The sequence below is a fragment of the Canis lupus genome, chromosome 37 (genome assembly GCF_011100685.1).
Source record: "Canis lupus familiaris isolate Mischka breed German Shepherd chromosome 37, alternate assembly UU_Cfam_GSD_1.0, whole genome shotgun sequence".
NCBI classification, from domain to species: Eukaryota; Metazoa; Chordata; class Mammalia; order Carnivora; family Canidae; genus Canis; species Canis lupus.
In genome coordinates this window covers 1,645,000-1,666,037 of record NC_049258.1, presented here as the reverse complement: position 1 = coordinate 1,666,037, position 21,038 = coordinate 1,645,000, and the positions used below count along the sequence as shown (strand labels likewise).

At 50.2% G+C, this 21,038-nt stretch overlaps 1 protein-coding gene across 5 annotated transcripts in view; it reads right to left on the bottom strand.

Annotated features, from left to right (window-relative positions):
* Window positions 1–21,038, bottom strand: part of MYO1B (myosin IB) — a 175,602-nt gene that overhangs the window by 148,236 nt on the left and 6,328 nt on the right. The window contains exon 1 of one of the 5 annotated variants that reach the window (XM_038585199.1): window positions 10,369–10,388. The exons of the other annotated variants lie outside the window; for them this stretch is intronic. The gene's annotated coding sequence lies outside the window, so the exon portion shown is untranslated. Of the gene's footprint in view, window positions 1–10,368; window positions 10,389–21,038 lie in introns of those variants that run through there. 5 annotated transcript variants of the gene reach the window in all.

Sequence of the window (21,038 nt, the reverse complement as noted above, 5' to 3'; positions counted from 1 at the left end):
CCATGGCCATGGTCGGCTTTCGTGGAGGGGGGTAGCAACACATTAACAACATCCTGAGGAGGATGGCAACACATGGAAGAAAGCAGGGCCAAAAAACCCAAAGAAACAAAACTGAGAATTAGTGCAGGAGCCCTAATGACATCACACGCCTCTAGATCAAATTGCAATTGAAACCTGATCCACAGCTCTTAAATCTACACACACACACACACACACACACACACACACACACACGGAGGCCAATTAATTATCCATATTGTCTAAGCTGCTGGAGCTGGATCTTCTATTATTTGCAACAGAAAACATCTTACCTATTAGACGAAGCTGGTACGAGGAAGTGGGATGTCAGAAGTGACACACTAAGGAGCTTGGATTGGCTGAGCTAAGGCCAGAGGATGGAGGGCATGAGGACCTACCATCTTGGACCGGCAAGATGATCAGCTCGGATATCAGAGATAGCAAACAAGTGATTCCAACCACGGCTGCTAGTGCCTTACGACTTGGACCTTGTGCCTCCAACTTTACAGAATTCAAGAGAAATGCAGATGCTAGATTATATTTTGGCTACTTCCTAAGGATCTACAAGAAAAAGATAGGCCTGCTGTGAAACTGGCCTGTCTGAAAGCCAGAGCGGGGAATATATGGTGCTGCTAAACAGAGTCACTCTGGCTGGAGGCAGGAAATGCAGAGGAAATGTGACTCGACCTGAGCACCAGGTAGGTCACCTCTATGACCTGAGGAAGGGACAGCACTCCCACCATGAAGATGCAGCACAAGAGAGGCATCACCCACACTACTGCTTCTTACGCCTCCTAACTATTCCCAGGTGGATTCTATCAAACCAAGACCTAAGCTACTGCGCGGATCATCCAAGGCTAGATGCCACTGCCAGGAGAGAAGTCCTAGGTTCAAAACCTTGGGAGTTGGCAATATTTCTGATTTTGGCTACTAGTCCATGGAATCAAATAAATCCTAAAAACACTTTTAAGGAACCCCTGCTGCCACAGAAGCCTGGCTGAAAGGACTTATCAAAGACTCAACCCTTAAGACAATGAACCCCAAGACCTCCAACTCCTAAGAGCCACAATAACACACCACTAGCGCACTGCAGCCCCTGCCCAAGCGATGTTCCCCAATGCTCATCTCAAATGCGGCCATGGAAGACAGTGGACAAAGGAGATCTTCTCCAAAAATAGGGCCTCTGAAGAGGGTTCGGATACGCTCTCAGCCATACAGAGAAGAGCCGTACATAACATGCTGACTGGGGCGTCTTATTTTCATAAGCGTAAGGATGGTAAGAAAGGTGTAGGTGAATGTTGGGCAAAGGGGAGAGCCATTGCTGACATTCTCTTTTCCAAGGGACACTATCCAGTACCCAGTCCTACTCCTATTTGTACTTAATCTCCCTTTTAGGGAGTCCCCAGTTACCTCCAGATGACAAGCCATCTAGGGAGAAGTAGCACCTAGTTCCCACTGCAGAATTCAGAGGAGACAGATCTGCTCTCTCCACCCCTGGGAACACAGCTCATGCACAATCACATCGTCCTGGGACTGGGAGTCCTGGGTGATGGGGAAAGCTGGGGAACAGCTGGGGTGACACTCCTCACTCACGGCCCCAACAGCTGCAGCATGAAGACCAGGAGGTCCCTGTGCCGTGGCTTCTGCTCTGGATCCTCCTGCCCAGCCCTCCAGCCTTTCTTTGCTTCCCGCCTGTCTTCCAAGCCTGAATCCTTCCCTGGCCTTCCAGCCTCTCTGCAATTCTGTAAGTCCCTACGTCATTCTCGGTTGCACACAACCAAGATCCCTAGCTGACACGAACACTGCGCACAGTACCCAGGATACGGTATCACGCCACAGTCACGGCTTCATTATTATGTACAACCTAACCTTTTTTCTCCCAACATTGGTGAAAGCAACCTACAAAATATAATCACTGGGGAAGCCTTTGGAGGAACCACAGAGGAGCCTGGAGGCAGAGTCTCTCTATAGAAGGGTGCTGATCTACCAGCCCAGCCATCAGCCCACCTGCTGCTGCACGATGGTTCCACGGCTGCCCCACCTTTTCTTTCCTTTTTTTTTTAAACGGTTGTTTTTCTTTTTTTAAGATTTATTTATTTATTTATTTATTTATTTATTTATTTATTTATGATAGAGAGAGAGAGAGAGAGAGAGAGGCAGAGACACAGGCAGAGGGAGAAGCAGGCTCCATGCAGGGAGCCCGATGTGGGACTCGATCCTGGGACTCCAGCATCGCGCCCTGGGCCAAAGGCAGGCGCTAAACCGCTGAGCCACCCAGGGATCCCCTGCCCCAGCTTTTCACCTGTTTGTCCATCTAAGAAAAACAAACTATTTGACTCCAACTCTTCTTTCCCCAACCCACTCTCACCTCATAAACTTCCAAAGTGACTACCTGTATTTCAATGGATACCAATTCATTTACTGGCCTCTTTCTCAGTGTAAAAATACGACCTAAAATATTGGGAACATCATTTCAAAAGTTCCTCAGAATCCAAAAGAAAATGCAGCACAAACATCCTATAGCCAAATTAAAATGGTCACCTGCAGCCTCGTATTTACATAGAAGTGGTCTATCCCCATCACCAACCTTCAATTACAAGCCACGTACAATGTTAATGTCGTCTGTGCTTGGGAGCCAAGACCAGCATTCTCCACGACAAGGGCCCCGCACACAGCCAGACCAGAGGGCACATCCCTATGAAAGGTACAGTTTCTCCATCCGATATCAAAAAGCAACAGTGAAAAGCTATTCCAAGTTGATAATTAACTGATTTACTAACAACCGAACAACAACTAAGAAAAGATGCAGCACAAGCTAACATAAAGCATCCAGGGGCCTCCCGCGTTGGTCAAAGCTCTTGGGGTAACACAGATGAGAACCAACGAATGTTTTTAAGTTGAGAAACAGTTTTACTGCAGAATGTGAAAGGACAGTTACAAATCAGAGCTGAGGTCGTGGGGACTCACAAGGATTAATATCAAATCATTAGCATAATTTCAAAGTGGAGGGAACTTCGAAAGCAAAGCCATAAAAACCACTTGCTGGAAAACGTCATGAAAGCGGACCTCTACTGCTTTGTCAGCTGTAAGCGAGGATGCTGAAGTCCCATCCACCACAACGTCATTAGCAGCCTGCGTCAGAGGCAACATCTTCAGAGAATCCCCTCCGCGCAATAGCAATTGCTCGTATCTGACTCCGGTGCCACCCTTGGCCTCCCTGCAGGGTGGTCATGTACGCGTGACAGCCCCTTGTCTGGAGCATCAGCTCTTTGGTGTCAGGAGTCACGGCTTATTTATCTTTATTTCCCCAAAGGCACGGTGCCCGGCCTCAGCTCCTGGTAGGCATTCAGAGAGCTACAAAGGGAAAACAAGTACGCAGATTTACGGCTGACAACAGAATCCTTCAATAATGCACGTTCTTGCAGCTGCCATGGTGGGTCTGACCAGAAGGCAAAAAAAAAGAAAAAAAAAAAAAAAAAAAAACGACTGCAGACACTTTGATCCATTCCTCTGAAAACATAATATTATCCACAAAGGACAGGAAGCAGAATTGAGCCACGGACTCCCAAAGAGATCACTAAAGCTTTTAAGAATAACATGAGAAACACATTTAAGTAACAAAACTGGGCCGATGTAGCAAGATTTCGTGAACAAAAACAAATCTCTGCAAATCCTGGTGGCAGAACAAAGGCGGAAGAGGGGCCAAGTCTATAGGACGCGGTTTAGTACCTAAAACAATGAGCCAAATGACTAAGAAAAACTGGAATTTCCTTCCTAGGACTTTTAAAATAGCACAGATCTCGTCTCTGACAGTGGCTAGATTAAATTTCCGTGCCATTCAGCTCAACCACCATTTACAGTAGTGAACCCTGCTGGTCTCTGGCATCGTGTTAAGTGCTGGCGACAGGCTACGAATAATCATGGCACCTGCCCTTCCCCAAGCCGCCCCGTCCAGGAGCTCACAGTCCAGTGAGAATCAAGAAAACAAGCCACGTTTGAAGTTTCGAAAAACCTTTTAATGGTTAAACGCAACACACGTACTCACCGTAGGAGTGACACACAAGCCAAACTCAACACCTTCACATTCTGGTCGAAATCCTTTTCAATTCATTAAGGCTCCTTAGGAAACCTGAGTTTTACAACCAATGGATTGGCCATAATTTCCAGTTTTATAAATTCTGATGAATTTATACATTTATGGCCCCAAGGTAGGAATCGGGAACATCTGCAAGAAGCTTAATGAAGGTACAGCGGTAACGTCCCTACTGCTCTGAAACTCAACCAAGTGGCCTGACCATCTGCCCCTTGATTCCTCACCGTCTCCCCCCTCAGATTAGCGACCCGTATGGTCAAGAGACTGCGCACCAACCACCTCTCCCGCTCGGCTAAGCTTAACGTCCACACAAGTCCTAACCTTTACCTCCCGCCCTCCTGGACCAAAATACCCGCAAAACGAAGGCAAAGCCCTCCTACTTTCCCTATATCCCACAAAGTCACAGCAGACCCACTTTCTCACCCTTGGCCTCCCCCGGCCTCTTGCTTCCTGCCCCCGGAGCCCGCTCACGTCTCCGTCACATGGGCATCATCCCTCGTGGCCCCCCGTCCCCTCCTCCCCGCGGGGACAGCCCGAGCTCAACCCCCGTCCCCTCCTGCCGGGGCCTCGCCGTCCAGCCCCTGCCCCCACGCCCAGGCCACCCAGGCTGGGTCTCGGGGCCGGCCTGGCCGGGTAAGCTCTGCCTCCAAGCCTCCCTGAGTCGGTGCGAGGTCCCCAGCGGACCCTCAGAATAAAACGCGGAAGCGCCTGTCACCCCGCGACTGCACTCGGGGGTATAAGCAGGGATCGGAAGACAGGGGCGCACACCCGAGTTCCCAGAGCACCCACGTGGCAGCGGGCGGCTGAGCGGCCAACAGACCGGGCATGTGCGCACCGCCGGGGCACTCGGACGGGGACTCCCCCACGGACGACACTGGAGGACGCAGGCTAAGGGACCTCGGGCAGCTGCAGACGGGCCGACGCCCTGGGGCGCCCTCCCCACGGGTGCTAAGGCCGCCGGGGGGCAGCCGGTGGGTGCTGTGGCTGGGCAGGTGGCCGCAGAGGGACGCGGGACGGGCCAGCAGCACCGCGGAGCTGTGCACCGGAAAAGCCCACAATGCTAGGTTTGGTGTCACACACCTTGCACCACCTGCACAACAACCCCTACCGGGCTCAAGCCCCCACACAGTGATCCCGGCCTTGCTCCCCCGGCTCACGTCCCTGCCAGCCCCAGCCGCGGCCACGCACCAGGGTGCCCAGGCCCTGACGGCGCCCCGGCCAGGCCAGTGCCAGGAAGCGAGCTGGCCAGGCCGTCCGTCCCGGGCAGGGGAGCCAGCGCGCAGGAGGAGCGGCGGGCGGGCCGGGAGGGGGGCCCAGAGTGCGGCCCGACGGCGGCCCCAGGCCCAGGCCCAGGCTCGGGCCCAGCGCCCTGCCGTCCAGGCTGGCCCGGCTCGAGTGGCCCCGGCTCCCGGGCAGCAGCCCCGGCTCACAGCCGCCGCGGTGGGCTGGCCTCCCCGGAGGGGTCGAGGTGCTCCCCATGCAGCCCTGGCCGGCCGGCGGGGGACACTCGGGCCCGGGGCGGCCAGTGGCCAGCGGGGGGTGAAGGCCGTCGGAGACACTGGCTGCCCCTCCTGCCAGGACCATTTCTACCCACTCAGTCCTTCCTGGTGGCGCAGCGGCACAGGGTCACCGGAGAGCCTCAGCTGACACACGGAGAACGGGGAGAGCCTTGGGACAGAAGCCAAAGGGCACGACGGTTCCTCAGTATTTACCAACCTAGAGGGCAAGTGGAGGACAATCTGCTCACGTGGCACAGTTTGCGAAGGAGAAGACAGTCCAGGCTGGGGGGGGCGGGGGGCAGAGGGCCACGGGGGTGCTGTGCGGGGCTCCCCAGAGCCCAGGGAACGTGGGCCCAGCATACATCCGATCACCCGGTTCTTGATTCTACTGTTAAGGCCACTACATCTTGAGGGTCCCCCCCCCCTTCTCTGCAGCTTCTTGTCATGAATATTTAAGGGATGGCTGGTAGGTTGGTTTCTGTTAGAATCTCAGATTAGGGAAGAAATAGGCTCAACTACGGGCAATTCCCATCCAGTAGGTTACTGCCTTATGTTCAAAGTCAGGGTAATATGAAGACCATTCAATGGTCGGACGAGGATAAAGTCGGAGCGATCCGGACACGGCCTGAAAACAAATAGCTAAAAGCATATGGAAGCCCGTGAACCGGGAAGCCAGACTTTAATCCTAAAAATCTCCGTGAATGGGAGGGGCGACTAGAATTCAACACTCTGGTCATTTTAAGAGTTAACATCCCGGAGGGTCTCTCCCCATCGGCAGAGACAGGCCAGGAACGACTCAGCATCAGAGTCAAGGTTTGCTTCTGTCAGGGTGGAAAAAGGCCGGCCTCCAGGTGGACAGGCCAACCAGGACTCAGCTACCCTTGATCCCCGGAACGGGTCAGTTATTTAAGGAGTTGAAAAGTAGCATGGAATATTACGATTCACAAAGTGACAGGTTTAAAAAAAAAAAAGAGTTTAGGGAAGCCCGGGGGGGGGGGGGGGGCTCAGCGGTTGAGCGCCGCCTTCGTCCCAGGGCGTGACCCCAGGGTCCCGGGATCGAGTCCCGCGTCAGGCTCCTGGCATGAAGCCTGCTTCTCCCTCTGCCTGTGTCTCTGCCTCTCTCTCTGTGTCTCTCATGAATAAGTAAATAAAATCTTCAAAAAAAAAAGTTTTGTACGACTGTGAAAACGGGAATATACCATCTAGATTAAGGAGGAGGGCTTTTGAACACACGTGACAGCGGCTGCTGCGGCAACACTGAAGGTTTGCGACTACAAGCAAGGAGGTCTCCGCGTGTCCCGCACAACAGGCCGGGACCCCAGGCAGACTCTGGCCGCGAGGGAGGGGACCGGCCCGCAGGTGTGGCGCCGCGGGCAGGGGAGCCTTCCTGGCTGGCCTGAGCGACCTCACACCTACGGGGCACGCGCGCCCATCACCTCACGCCCACGCACGGTTGTTTGAAAGGGGAGCCTCGTGTCCACGCGGGGAGGGGGGAAGGGCCGCTTTCCGGGTTCTGTAGCAAGAAGGCTTTACCATGCCCTAGAACTCCCTTTCGATCCGCCCGATATGGGATTGCACAGGCTTCGGACCGCAGCCCTAGGCTCGGGTCCAAGGGAATTCATCTCTGGAATTTGAATTTCTGACCTGAGAACTCGGGGATGACAACTTCCACCCCCCAGGGTTCCCAGGCAGCAAAGCCCCGAGAGGGGAGAGGGCAGATCTCGTGGGACGCTCGCCGCCCGGCGCCCATTTCTTCTGACCCCAAAGCGCTCACCTGCTCTTCCCATGCGGGCTTCCAGCAGGTGCACCCCAAGTTAATGACCTAGAGAGCTGCCTCACTTGCAAGAGTCACCCCGTGGGGTTCAGTCCCCTGAGGAGGAAATGCAGCCAACACCGCTGTCCCCAACGTTATTTCCCGGAGGAAGCCCTGCAGAGCCCCAAAGGGCAAGGCAGCAGCAGAGAATGCCACCTACCACCAAAACTGGGTCCGAAAACCACCTCCAGCCCCCCCTTCTCCACTCGCCACCCACCGCCAGCGTGGCACCCCCACCGGCCACAATCCTGGAAGGTCTAGAATGGAAAGCAAGCAGTCTGGCTTCGGGGGAACCTACGGTCGCGCTATCTCACTCACACTGGGTCTTAGGAGAATTAATGAGCTAACGTCTGGAAAGGCCTGTGAGCTCCTACGGGACAGGGTAGCCAAGAACCATAAACCGCTGCTATGGGCAGGACCCCATCTCAGTGCACGTGGGCTGTGCTAATTATAACCCACAGACGGCTCCGCGTGCTCCCTCAAGGTAGATAAAAACATTCCAAGAAGCCGAATGTGTTTAGATTGGCAAACCTGAGACCCCGGCACCCCCAGGTGAACGTAAAACTGCTCACATTTAACCGGCACACCCGGCCGGGGCTCTGATTTGTTCCTGCGCAGACATCAGCGTGGCCGGTGAGTAGTAAATGGAACACAGCCACGGGGGGAAAACCGACTTTCCTTCCAAGCGAATCGGCTTGTTAATCAGAGGGTCCAGATCCCATCCCTCACCCCCCCACCGCGCTAACATCCTCACCGGAGCATCCTGTCCCTTGCGTGCCTCCTTCACCTGCTTACACGGCTTGTAGGTTCATTCTTTCCGTTCCCTGGATACCGGACCGCCCCATCCCATCACTCGAGGGACCCCCTTACGGTTAAGAGCACGTGCGTTACACCCGGTGGGCGCTCACACAAGGCCTCCTGTACCTGTCGGTTTTGAGAGTCCCTAGGGATCAGTTTTTGAAGACATCTGGCTGAACAGAGATGCTCAGATGCTGGAAGATGCTCACAATAAAACAGCCCAGGGTACCGCAGAGCAGACTACTTTATTTTAAAAGGGCACCTTCCCATTATCCAGGCTCTTTGAAGGGACAGCAGAAAGAAACGTATTGAATTTGGTGCACTTGGGGTAAGGAAGCAATTATCTGTCGGGGAAACACGGGCTGTTGCACTCTGCAAATCACAGAGGCTGGAATGACTACCAGAGAGGCTCCAGAGAAGTCACCCAGAAGGTCCAAGTTGCAGACTCAGCTCTGCAGCCAGCTCAGAGTGAGATCTTGGGCATGCCGCCAACACAGAGCCTCAATTTCCCACCTCCCCCCACCCCCTTAGGTCCCTTAGATCGTCTCCTGAGATCCTGCCCCAGCCCGTCATTACTGAGTCAACAAGTAATGCTCAAATCTGGAAAGACTGAGTTCCTTAATTTTTCAGTGAACATTCATCCTGTTTCTGGTCATAAAGAATGTCAAAGACCAAGAACGCCAGCCCACAAGAACCCTTCTCAGTGACATTTACTCAACATTAAGGATAGCTCTTCATTCTGACCTCATTGGCAAAAAAAAAAAAAAAAAAAAAAAAAAAAAATATATATATATATATATATATATAGGGTCTAACCGTACACAGCACAGAAAGGGATGCGAGGGGTCAACTGGATCTTCCTCACGACAGGCATCGAGGCGTGTGTGAACGTGTTCTGTTCACAACTATATGGCCAGCTGCAAAATGGCACTATTTTAATGAGTTAATCTAGTTAGGCTCTAAAGATTGAAAAATCAAGAAATCTATACAGTAAAAGAAGATAAAAAAACAGGCATTACTCAACAGTGCATCCTCAGTAATGTCTCTGTACTTGCGGCTAAGAAAAAGCCTTTGGAATAATAAAGATTCAGAGACTTCCACAAGCAGTTATCCCCTAAAACAAAGTCTAATAAATAAACTATGTAATCAAAGGGAGAAATGTTTATACATTTACATTAGGATTTCATGGGTGTTTACTAGTTGAGGATTGATCAAACAAAAATAGCTAAGATGTTTCCAAATAAGACGCTGATGATGTAAATTGAGAAAGCGGAACTAGTTTGTCATTTAAAAAGAATTTTTAAAGAAAATAGCTAAATTGCAGTGGGTTACTTTACCTATGTTGATTAAAATCAACAATCAGAATTTGGAAGTATCTTCTGAGCCAACGTTTTTCTCATTTTTCTCATGGTGGAAACATTACTGAATTCAAAGTCAAACGCACCAGAATATACACCTTAGATATCCCTCAGTACCTTCTAAAGTATTTATGCAGAACTAAAACATAGACGATACAACGAATCAATATAGAAGGCATGGCGTAACTCGTAGCTGTTTAACTCATAAATTAAAATGTCTACTAAAATTTGTTTACTACATTTATATTCATACATGCTAACTAAATTTGAATAATAGTTCTCATTGCCAAAATTTCTGTAAGATAAAGCGATAATTCATATATTTATATAAGGACACAAACATACAAATCCCCCCCCCCACACACACACACACATATACTTTTTTCCCCCTTCAATAAAAGCACACACTTCCCCTGTAAAGCTACACAAAAATCCATTTTTAAACCCAATCACTTTGGCCATGTATAAAATAAGTTTTCAATGAATTTCCCAAGGGAAATCTGGGTAGGAAATAAGACATTCCGTAGTGAACTACGTTATATATGCCTGATGAAGAAAAATTCATTTCCCTCTAGGAGTAACTTATCAAAATAAAAGGTTTTCAAAATACCACATTATTATATATATTGTAAGTCAGCAGATTAAAGGGCCTAAAAACTTGAAATTCACAATCCACCCTTAGTCATGTCTCTCAACAGGTAGGCAGGCAGGCAAAGAAGACTATAGAGTCATTTTTAAACGACCTAATTGTAAGGTCCCCTAGTTTAGGAATGAAATAAAACTGCTTACCAACTTTTCTCCTCCATTGTTTTTTCCACTGATTTCACTGGTACTTTAGCATTTGGTCCGTATGAAAGGGAGAGACAAACATTCGTTGTGACAAGGAGAACACACTAAGTACAACAAATATTTTGCACAGAGATAAGAAGGGGAAAGTAGGTCAACATCCCATGGCCAGGGACGGCGCCCCGAGCCCATCCGGATCTGTGCCCTACAGCCTGGCCTCGGCTCCGACCTGTGCACCTGCAGGCCACAGACGCTCGGGGGGGGGGGGGGTCGCCCCTGGGAGTCCCACTGGGGGACCAAGCCGCAGGAGTAGGGTGACTAATACAACAGGTGTCTACACAGGGCGCCTGATTCACCCCGGGGACCAGGAATCTGCAGACTCGGGGCTGATCAGAGGTGGAGCTGTTACGGTCCAGGGGGCCCCGGGGTGGGGGGCGACTGGGGACAGCGGACCCTGACTTTCTGAGGATGGCAGGATGCGGGCAGCAGAAAAGAGCTTCAAAGCACGAAGAACAAAACCCTGGGAAGACGGTGGATGGGCAGAGGGCAGCAGAGGGCAGCGGGTGCGGCCCAGGGGGTCCCTGGAGCTGGGGGACGCCAGCTGAGACAAGGCGGAGAATCCAAGCCAAGGGGCCCCCGCGAGTCGGGAATCTGGTGGGAAGGGGTGGGAGCAGAGGGGGAAGGGTGTCTACTCCATCTCTGCCGCAATCAGTGCATCCAGAGGGCAGCGGGTGGGGCTGGGTCACTGATGACAGTATGACAGAAAATAAAATCGAAGACGGCCCTGATCGACGATGGGGAGTCATCAAAAATGCCTTGGGCAGCGACGGGTAACAGAAAACGCAAAGGAGGTTTACGTAGCGGGTAGTCTAAATCAGCTGGGAGAGACCTAGAAGCAGGAAGCAAAATCACTCTGTGCAGTTGTTCAGTTTGTGCACTGCATAAAAGTGGGCCAGGCAAGAGGGAAGGTGGGCACTGACACCAAGTCGGGCTCTGTGGGTTAGTGTTTGCCTTGCAAGGGACCTTGTGCTAATTGTGTAAAGGTACCACAGGAGCTAGCAGCCAGGAAACCAGCTGGGGCACAAATCCAGAAGCTCAGGAATAAAAACGAGGGTAGAACTAATGGAAATGAAACAGGTGGATAAGCACAACAGAACTACGAGAGGGCTCTATCATAGGAGGTCGAACACTAATTGACGGAGGGTTTAAGTAGGCTCTCTTATCCAAATGCGAAAAGACTGACCGATGTAAAGGGGAAAAAAGTCAAAGATGGAAGTCATTAAAAAAAAAAAATACCAAAACATATTATTCTTAAGTTAAACCCTACAATCATACATGGACTAGCCCATGGTTTGCTGCAGTGCTGAGGCCTTTCCTTTGAGTCCACGTCCACTGGCTGGAGTACCGAGGGGTATTTTCTCTTATAAACCATCTCCAGGCATCATCTTTTAGAAGCTCTAGTTTCTTTAAAGAAATGGTGAGGCCGTGAAGATGCCAAAGAAACCGCGTGGAGGGGAGCACACTACTCTGAGGGGTGCTCCAGCGCCTCGGTGGGAAGGCCGTGCACCCCCGAATGCAGGCACAGTCACACAGACACCGCCCCGGGGTCAGCAGGGCTGGAGAGCGGGGTCTGCTGCCTCACACCGTGTCCTGGGTGAGGCCAAGGGGGACGCCGAGCAGAGCCGTGACCCCACGCACTCCGGACACCCGTGTGAGCGGAGATCATTAGCACTTTGAGCCACTGCGGTTCCCGGGTGTAACCTGACCACACCTGACCGGCCCATCCCGAACGGCTCATAATAACAGTGGGAGCACCCTTCTCCTGGGACTCCCCAACTCCATTACAATGAGTTACCCCAACCAGTCTAAAATCAGCGGCCACTCATTTTTAGAGACTTATTTTTTTTTTATCAGGTGGTTTCCAAAACATTCAAATGAGTTCAAATAAATTGTCACAAAATCATGATATTAAACAGAGTAATAAGTACAACGGACATAAACAGGTTTGGGGAAAGAAAATGCAGCTGAGTCTGGATAAGCACACATCCCCACTGGGAGGAACAGAAACGCAAAAGCGCACTACACGGTAGCCCTCGTCTCCGGGCAGTTAGTGTGTGTTGGGCATCCGTTGATTATATTCTACAGAGTAAAAGAACAACAGCTGGGGCAGCGCAGGGGGCTCAGCGGTTTAGCGCTGGCTTCCGCCCAGGGCGTGACCCCGGGGTCCTGGGTTCGAGTCCTGCATCAGGCTCCCTGCATGGAGCCTGCTTCTCCCTCTGCCTGTGTCTCTGCCTCTTTCTCTCTCTCTTCTCTGTGTCTTTCATGAATAAATAAATAAAATATTTTAAAAAAAAGAAGAACACCAACTAATCCAGGAAGTCTGGAGGTCGCAAAGACCTTACCCTGTTTTCTAAAGCTGTGGGCCTAGAAAATCGCAAGGATGAATAGCACTATCATATTACCAGGTTAAAAATCCGGCCGTTTTTTCAAGACTATGTCCAACTGCCATATTTTTTCTGTCTCAAACGTACAGTCAGAAGTGCTCAAGTCATTCAAGAAAGCACAAAAATAACACTTCAAACCCACAACCAGACATAGAGTCAAGAGTACAAGGTCACATGTCATCCCATAACCCGGCTCTTAAAGATAGAATAAACACGTAAGTTACTATTAAAAACTAAATTTGAGTTTCATACTTTAAAATTACATACTTCTTGAAAATTGTCAACAGAGATAAATGTTTCTCTGAAGGCTGCGCAGCAAAATCTGGGCGCTTCCATTTTAGGTGGCCAAATAGTAAATCTATCCATAATTTACACACTTTTTAGAAATCTGATACTCGGCCTCTTCAATTTATGTAGAAATCATGTTGATATATTTCAATAGACTATTGAGAAAAACACTACATAAACATACACACACCACAAACCCCAAAACAAGTAACATCCTCCCCAAATCAGCCTTGGCAAGTGAACCATATGCATGTGAAGGCATATAGGATAATCTTAACCTTTTATAGCTTTAATAACAAAACAAAAAACCTACATCTGGAGGGGGAAAAAAAAAAGGCAGCAATTCCATATCTGCCAAAATAACTCCACCCTAGACTCTACTGAGACAGCAACCCCCTCAGTCTTATTTTAACCAAGGTAGGCTCTGGAAAAGAAAGGAACCCAAAACCAAACTCTAGGGAAAGAACATTAATTTGGGAAATATGAGGTGAATTCAAAATATAAAGTTTTCCTGAGCCCTGACCTAAAGCAATGTTCCCGCTTACTTATTTATTTATTTTTAAACTGTGAGATCATCCACCAGAAGGACAGGACCACAAAACGGTTTAGTCTTCTCATCAAATAAAACATCAATCAACCAATATCAATCATCACCACCAAAATAAAGCAAGAGTTAAGCTGACAGCTGGAAGGATGAATACTGTGTTACAGGAATGAGAAGTTGTAGCTGACTCGCTTCTCAGGGAGAGGGGAGGGCCCTGTAGGACCCGGACAGCGAGGGGCCAGGAGGAGCTGAGGCCTGAGGCCAGAGGAACACGGGTCTCCAAGGCCAAGAGGCAAATAGACAAGGAGGAGCCAACGATCAACCACGTGGAGGATGGTGGGCACGGAGCAAGGAGGGAGACTATGGGTTGTCGGGCCTAGAATCCATGCGTTAGGGGCCGAATCGTGTCCCCCTCCTAAATCCCCATGTCGAAGCCCTAACCTAACCCCAGGACCTCAGAATGTACTTGCACTTGCAGATAAGGCCTTTAAAGAGGTGATTAAGTTAAAATTAGGCCTTTAGTGTGGGCCCTTACCCAATGTGACTGGTGTCCCACTAAGAAGAGAAGACGGGACATGGTCATTCCACGCTCCAAGCAGTCTCAACATCTTCAACCAGATGCTGGGGATCCCTTCACTGAACCTCAGGCCCCGGCCTGTCCCTGAGCCCCACGCCCTGTACGTCAGCCGTCTGCTGCTGAGCCCCACTCACTGCCCCAAGACCCCATATCCCCAGAAGAACCCATCCTCAGGCCTATGTGTGCTTGCCATTCCTGACCTCTCACTGGCCAGACACTGGGGAGCCGTCCCACGGTCTGGCTACCAAAACGTTCACGACAATGTTGGGTCCAATCAGCTTCTTCTCAATGTCCACCGTCAGAAAATAACCCAAAAATATGGAAAAGGTTATATGTACAAGAACCTTCATCATAGTATCAGTTACAACAGCAAAATGGTGGAAGCAACCCAGATGCCCAACACTCAGCAATGTCCAGGGCCTCTGCTACCGGTCCTGAGCGCGATAACATATGACCATAAAACGTATCTCAGAGACATGGCGGCGATACGGATCCTAAAACATACACGTGAAAAGCTTGGAAAGGAATATTCAGAAATGACCACAGTTGGTATTTCCTTCCATTTTCCAAACCTTCCAGAATGTTCTTAAGATGACTCTCTAGTACAGAATGTTCAAGTGAGAGTTGTAGCCATCTCGGACTTTCCGAATGGCTTGGGAAGGATGAATGGGAAGTTTACTACAGAAATGCCCTCAGCTGTCACTCCACCTCCACGCTACATCTGTTGCAACATCCGATGCAAAATCCCATTAAATAAAGTTTCCCCTTAAACCCTACTCTACTTGGATCTCTCAGCATGAGATCCTAAAAAGAAAAAAACAAAATTTTTTTTTGATTAATTCTTTCAAGAAATCCAACTGGACATATAAACAGCTGCAGGGCTGTGGAACGGGGCTCCCAACATCTGCCACGGTTATTAAGTGTCCTCATAAGAAAAGATCACCACCCACAAGCTGCTGCCAGGAGCGCGAGTGTGAAGCTGGAAGCTAAACCACGGAAGGTGGAGCCACCTCCCTATCAAACGTCTCCCAGGTAAAGAGGGGCATTTCTCCATCCCAAGAGGAGAGAGGTTGACAACTATTCCACCCTATAGTCCATGAGATACACAACGGGTCGCCCCTAAGGACACAGATTGGGACATTTCCTCTAACGTCTTACCTACGCCTTCGCCTTCTCGTTTGTTTCCCACATTGACAACAAATGAGAGCTTGACCTTTATTTCTTCAGCCTTCACACCCTATCCTCGGTGGGCCTCATACCGAAAAACCCAACAAGTGTCTCTTTCTCCTCCATGTTTTGGGGTAAATGAAATGCAACAGGCCACAGCCACGCATGTATACAAAACCCAAGCCCACATCTAAGAGCATCTGCGCCGGAAGCTGGCGCACACAGCACGGGTACGCGTACGTACACACCTTCTCCGACTGCTGCCGTGCTCAAAAGTGGTGCATGAACTGTGCTTCCGATTTAAAGGATTCCCACGGTGAATTCTTTTGCAAAATAAATACTAACTCCCAGGTAATGCCATTCTGTAAAGCTGGATTTCGCGGCAGTTGTCCTAGACTTCCTTACAGCACAGACGCTCATAAATATTTATGTCACATCCAAATTGAGCATTTGTGGGTAGAGATGAAAAACATTATAAACTGTGAAACAAGGTATAGGAAGGCATCACCTCATTTAAATCCCCTCAAAGAGATTTCACGTTCGATTGTGAAATGTCACTGAAATCAGCAATATTTCTCAAGGAAATAGCTCTTCCACTCATGCCAGGCAACGCTGCGGTCATATCCCCTTTGAAATCTGTGTCGGTATTATTTTGGGATACTTATCGGATGCCGCTGCTTGAGGATAAATTCCTGCAGATAAAACAAACTTAATAAGCAGGAGGGCCCATTTCTCTGCTCGCAATTATACAGAGAACAACATGAAAGGAAAGCTGGAGGGCTCACTGAACTTTTTAAAAAGTCATTAAAATCAACGAGCTTTTGAGGAAACGTGTCAGATTTGGCCAAGCTTTCTCTGCAAAAATGCATTTTGGTAAATTTCCAGAATTCTGTTCTCCCGGTTTGGAAACGTTTAAAAATTCCAACATGTAGCAAAATGGTAACAGTACAGATCACCCCAAGCAGAAGAGGGAAGGAGGGAAGCTTTGGCTTCAGCATTCCCGGTCCTTGCTCTCGGCCTCCTGGTGCTTCTGGGAGGCCCAGACCCGGGGTTAGGGAGCTGGCGGGCGCGGCCTTCAACCTAGTAATTAATTACAGGTGTGAGTAAATCAAAGGCCACTCCACTGTGGCCTTGGGGGGCAAAAAGTTAAACATCTAGCTTTACAATCAAAAATCAGAAATAAAACTTACTCCTCGAATTATACAAATGTGGGCGGGATTTCCGCCTGACGACAAGGAAGAGAGAAGGACGGGGGATTAGGAGGACGGATGATGTGGGGGGGAGAGGAGCCCACGGGACAGGGAGGAACAGATGGCTGGGGGCCGGCTCGGGGAGCGCGAGAAGGAACGGAAAGGGAAGACAATGACAGAACAAGAAACAAAGCATCAGGGTTCACAAGCACCCCCCCCGCCGCCCCGTCGAACCTCTTGGGGCAGCTCTCCGAAGCACCCGCAGGCCGACCCAGGGCCCCACCTGCTCTGCGCACGCGAGGAACCCAGGGGCGACTGCCTGCCCGGCCTTTCTTTCACGCGATTGCATTAGGCTGTTATTTGTGCAGGAGTAAGTGCAACCAGGCTATAGAAAGTGGGTCAAGTAGGAGGGGTCACGCGGGGTCCCTCTTCCCCTGGCCTAAATCAGTCGCTGTTAACGTCTTGCTTCCTACACACTCCCCAGGAGCAAACGGAGCCCCGCAGCAGCTCGCACTTGGCGCCCGCTGCCTGGTGCAGGGCGGAAGGGCGGGCAAGCCCGGGCATCCACTTGGGGGCCGACCAGGGGGCAGGCAACTAACACGGCCACCGAGCGTGCGCTCGTGCCCGACACCCTTCCAGACACACTCGCGTCTCTAACACACTGCAGTCCTGACCGCGACCCCAAGACAAGCCCCTACTACGACCCGCATCCCGCCCGGGGCACGGAGGCAGAGGCCGCCGCCGCCAGGGAGGCCGCAGGCTCGGCACCCACCCAAGGCCAGCCACTCTGCGGGGCTGAGGGGGGTCGGCTGCACGCCCCACCCCCCGCTGCCCCGAGGCCCTAGGGTGCGCCTGGAGGGGGGCACCCAAGACGTGGGCCGGGCCCAGGGGGGCTTCGCAGCACAGGGCCAGGCCCGGCCGGGCAGGGGCCAGGGCAGCGGTGACAGCTGGCCCAGACGGGGTCAGCCAGGGGTAGGGACAGTGCCCCGGCCGGGTCACCGAGGTGGCCTCCGAATGCGCGCAAGGAGGGAGGGGAACAGAGCGAGCAAGAGCAAGGAGCTGCGTGTCATCGTCATCTACACCCTACTGAACACCACTACGGCGACTCAAAGAGGTCGTAACTTGATTTAAGTGGTGGATCGCTAACCCCCCCATCACCCTACGGTTAACTGTGGAGCCCGTCACCCACGGCCTGGAAGGCTCCTCAGGCACCAACTCACCCCGGGGCCTGCAGGGGCGCCGGCACCCTCGGCACCCGCAGCTACTGCCGCCTCTCCCTACTCCTCGGCCCACAGCCTGGCCCTTTCCTCCCCAGGGCCCATCACAACTCCCAGATGTCACAAATACCTGCCTTCACCTGTGCGTGTCCCCCTCCCCTCAGGGGCCAGGAGCGGAAACCACACCTGCTCTATCCCCATTAGAGACCCAGCACCTGGTACACTATCTGGCATACGCTAGGTACCCAGACATCTGATGAAGGAACAAATGCCTACGTCAAAAAACCAAAAGTCACCTCCCCTCACTTCTTAAAATATTACGGTAATTTTATTTATTTTTCTAAAGGAACGGTTTTATTTTATTTTTTAACTTATTATTTTTTAGCAATCTCTACACCCAACGTGGGGCTCGAACCCACAACCCCGAGGTCAAGAGTCCCCGGCCTTTCTGACTGAGACAGGTGCCCCTACAGCAATTCTAAGAACAGAGTCCATCGTGACGTTTCCATTACAGATTGGTCCTTTCGTTCTGTTGCATAAGCCACCCAACTTCAGGCTCTGGGAACAAGCGTAGGTTGGAATGTAACCTTGATCAGTCAAGAACCGTCGGTAAACAAATTACAAAATCAACAGCACTCTCGTAGGCCAGTAACGCCAGGCAGAAACACGACACACAATTCACAGGAGCCTTCACGACGACCGCAAAATCCCTAAAGCACCTTGACACAAAATCTCACAGAAGATGGAAAAGAGCTTTACAAATTAAAAAAAGTAAAATTATAAAAGGTCCTTGAGGGACAAAAAAGACTTAGATAAATGCAAACGGCAAGCCACAAAGCCCTAAAGACGGCAATTCTCCCTGAATACTATCCGAAGGCCACGCAACACCATTTTTTTTAAAAAACACGAAATTTAACCACGAAAACAGAAACAAGCCTCCCGCTTGTTAACCAGCGTGGAGAAAAGAGAAGAATGCGACGTGCCTCTGATACGTCCGCGGACGCAAACATGGAAAATGTCATTTTCGCGAATTCCAGTAATTTGACGATTATGGGTAGACAATGTCACTTTCAATATTTGGACAGCTTCGAATATTTTCCCTTTTTTCAAGCTGTGAAACAATGAATGCCATGGAGCCCAGAAGAGCAAGAGTCTGGGGGGAAACTGACAACAGATGATAACAAAACCGAGTCGTGAAAGCCGTGGAACAAGCGGAGATGGGTTCCCAGGGGTGGAGGAGGAAAGATCCAAGAGAATAACGAGGTAAAAAAGTGTAAGACACATCTGAGAGTGAACCAGGTGTGGCTCACATCCAACGAATGTGCTCACAGAAAGTCGGCTGGTGGGGATCCCCGGGTGGCTCAGCGGTTTGGCGCCTGCCTTTGGCCGAGGGCGCGGTCCTGGAGTCCTGGGATCGAATCCCGCATCGGGCTCCCTGCATGGAGCCTGCTGCTCCCTCCTCCTGTGTCTCTGCCTCTCACTCTCTCTCTCTCTCTCTCTCTCTCTCTGTCGATCATAAATAAATAAATCTTTAAAAAAAAAAAAAAAAAAGAAAGCCGGCTGGTGATGTAGACAGCGGTGTGATCGTGTAATGGGCCCCACCAAAGATGGTCCCATGGTCACACAAGGGGGACATGGGCACACTGCATCTCTCGCTTGGATAGTCACAGTCTGCAGTCACCAATAAAAGGCCAGGACAAGTCCTTCTGCAAAGAAACTTATTTAAAATGTTGTCTAAAAAAAATAAAAAATAAAAAATAAATGTTGTCTAGCCAACACCTACCTCTCCTAGGATCCCTTTTTTGACAGTACACGTCTCGGCGCTTTAGGGGAGTGTTTTTCAACCTGCTACCTTTTTATGGAACAATCCACTTTGGAAACTGCTACATCCTACTAACCCAGCCTTTTAGAGGCCTGAGCCAGAATAGAGGCTTAAGGATTTAGAAATAAAAGGCAACAGTCAACCAAACAGAACAACTGACCGGATGAACGGATGGGTCACAGAAAATAGAGAAGTGGGTAATGCTTCTGGAATCCCGAGTCCAGATGATGATAGGAATGTTATCAGCACAAAGAGTGAAGTCAAAGGAGGATCGACTATTCGGTAATGGACACTAAGCTTGAATTTCGATGGGTTTGGGGACACCGTAAGATATTCCCCTAGAAGGAAAATTGAGCAAGAAGTTAAAAGAGTGGGGTCAAGTTCCCAGATCGGCCCCCGGTCAACGTTATGAGCCCGCGCAGGTCTCAAATACAAGGAAGGGGTTATAGCAGTGACCATTAGGCTCCCTCAACTTTACCACTCCACCATCCCAAAATTGGGGACCTGGAAGTCAATATACCAATACCAATACTATCGAGTTCTACCTTTAAAGGTGTGAAAGGTAGAGAATATAGAATAAAAGCGAACAACTCAGGAATTTGAATATATGAACTTAAATATACGATTGGGAGGCTTTTATGGGATTATGCTACTGTGGATGTTTAAGAGATCCATGAAACCAAAAAAAAAAAAAAAAAAAAAAGAGAGATTGATGAAACCTACAAAACTATGGGGTCTAACTCTGGCCCCCACCCCCAACGTCACGGAATACTTAGATTCTGCTGCGGCACAAAGCAAATGCCTGAAAGCGACCCAGCGCGGCAGTTCCCGTATTTCCGGGAATACCTCTCAACACCCTGAAGACTTCAAGGCAAATGAGGACTTTTTCCCAGAAGGCTCAGGACATCAGGGGTAGATCAAAACTGGTCCACTTATTACAACTGTAGGCAGAGCGCCCACAAACCCCTGGCCACGCGCACCGGCCTACACCCAGGGTTTATAAAAATTAAGCTTTTCCTAAAAGTGCTTAGGCTGGAATTCTAAAATGAATAAAACCGTGATGATCCTTTTGAAGTACTTTCAAGGGGAAAAGTGATCAGCTAAGAACTGCAAACAGCACTACAGGGCCTCATAACAAAGAATTTAAAGGGAAGCCGCACTCAGGGAGGAGAGAGAAGAGGAAAGTGCAAGCAGGGCTGGCAGGGATGCTTCTAAGCAAGGTTGAAAAGTTTTTTGAAAAAGAGTTTTTGTTCTTGTTGTTGTTTGTTTTGGTGGAAGTGTATGAAGAATGCTTTCATGGAACCGGTGAGAATCCGTAGGAAGATGACGGCGCACACACCCCTGACAACAGCCAAGGGTTAACCGTCGGTCCCATTGTCCTTTCAATTCAATTTTCGAAAATCTCTTTAGGGACATTGAATTAT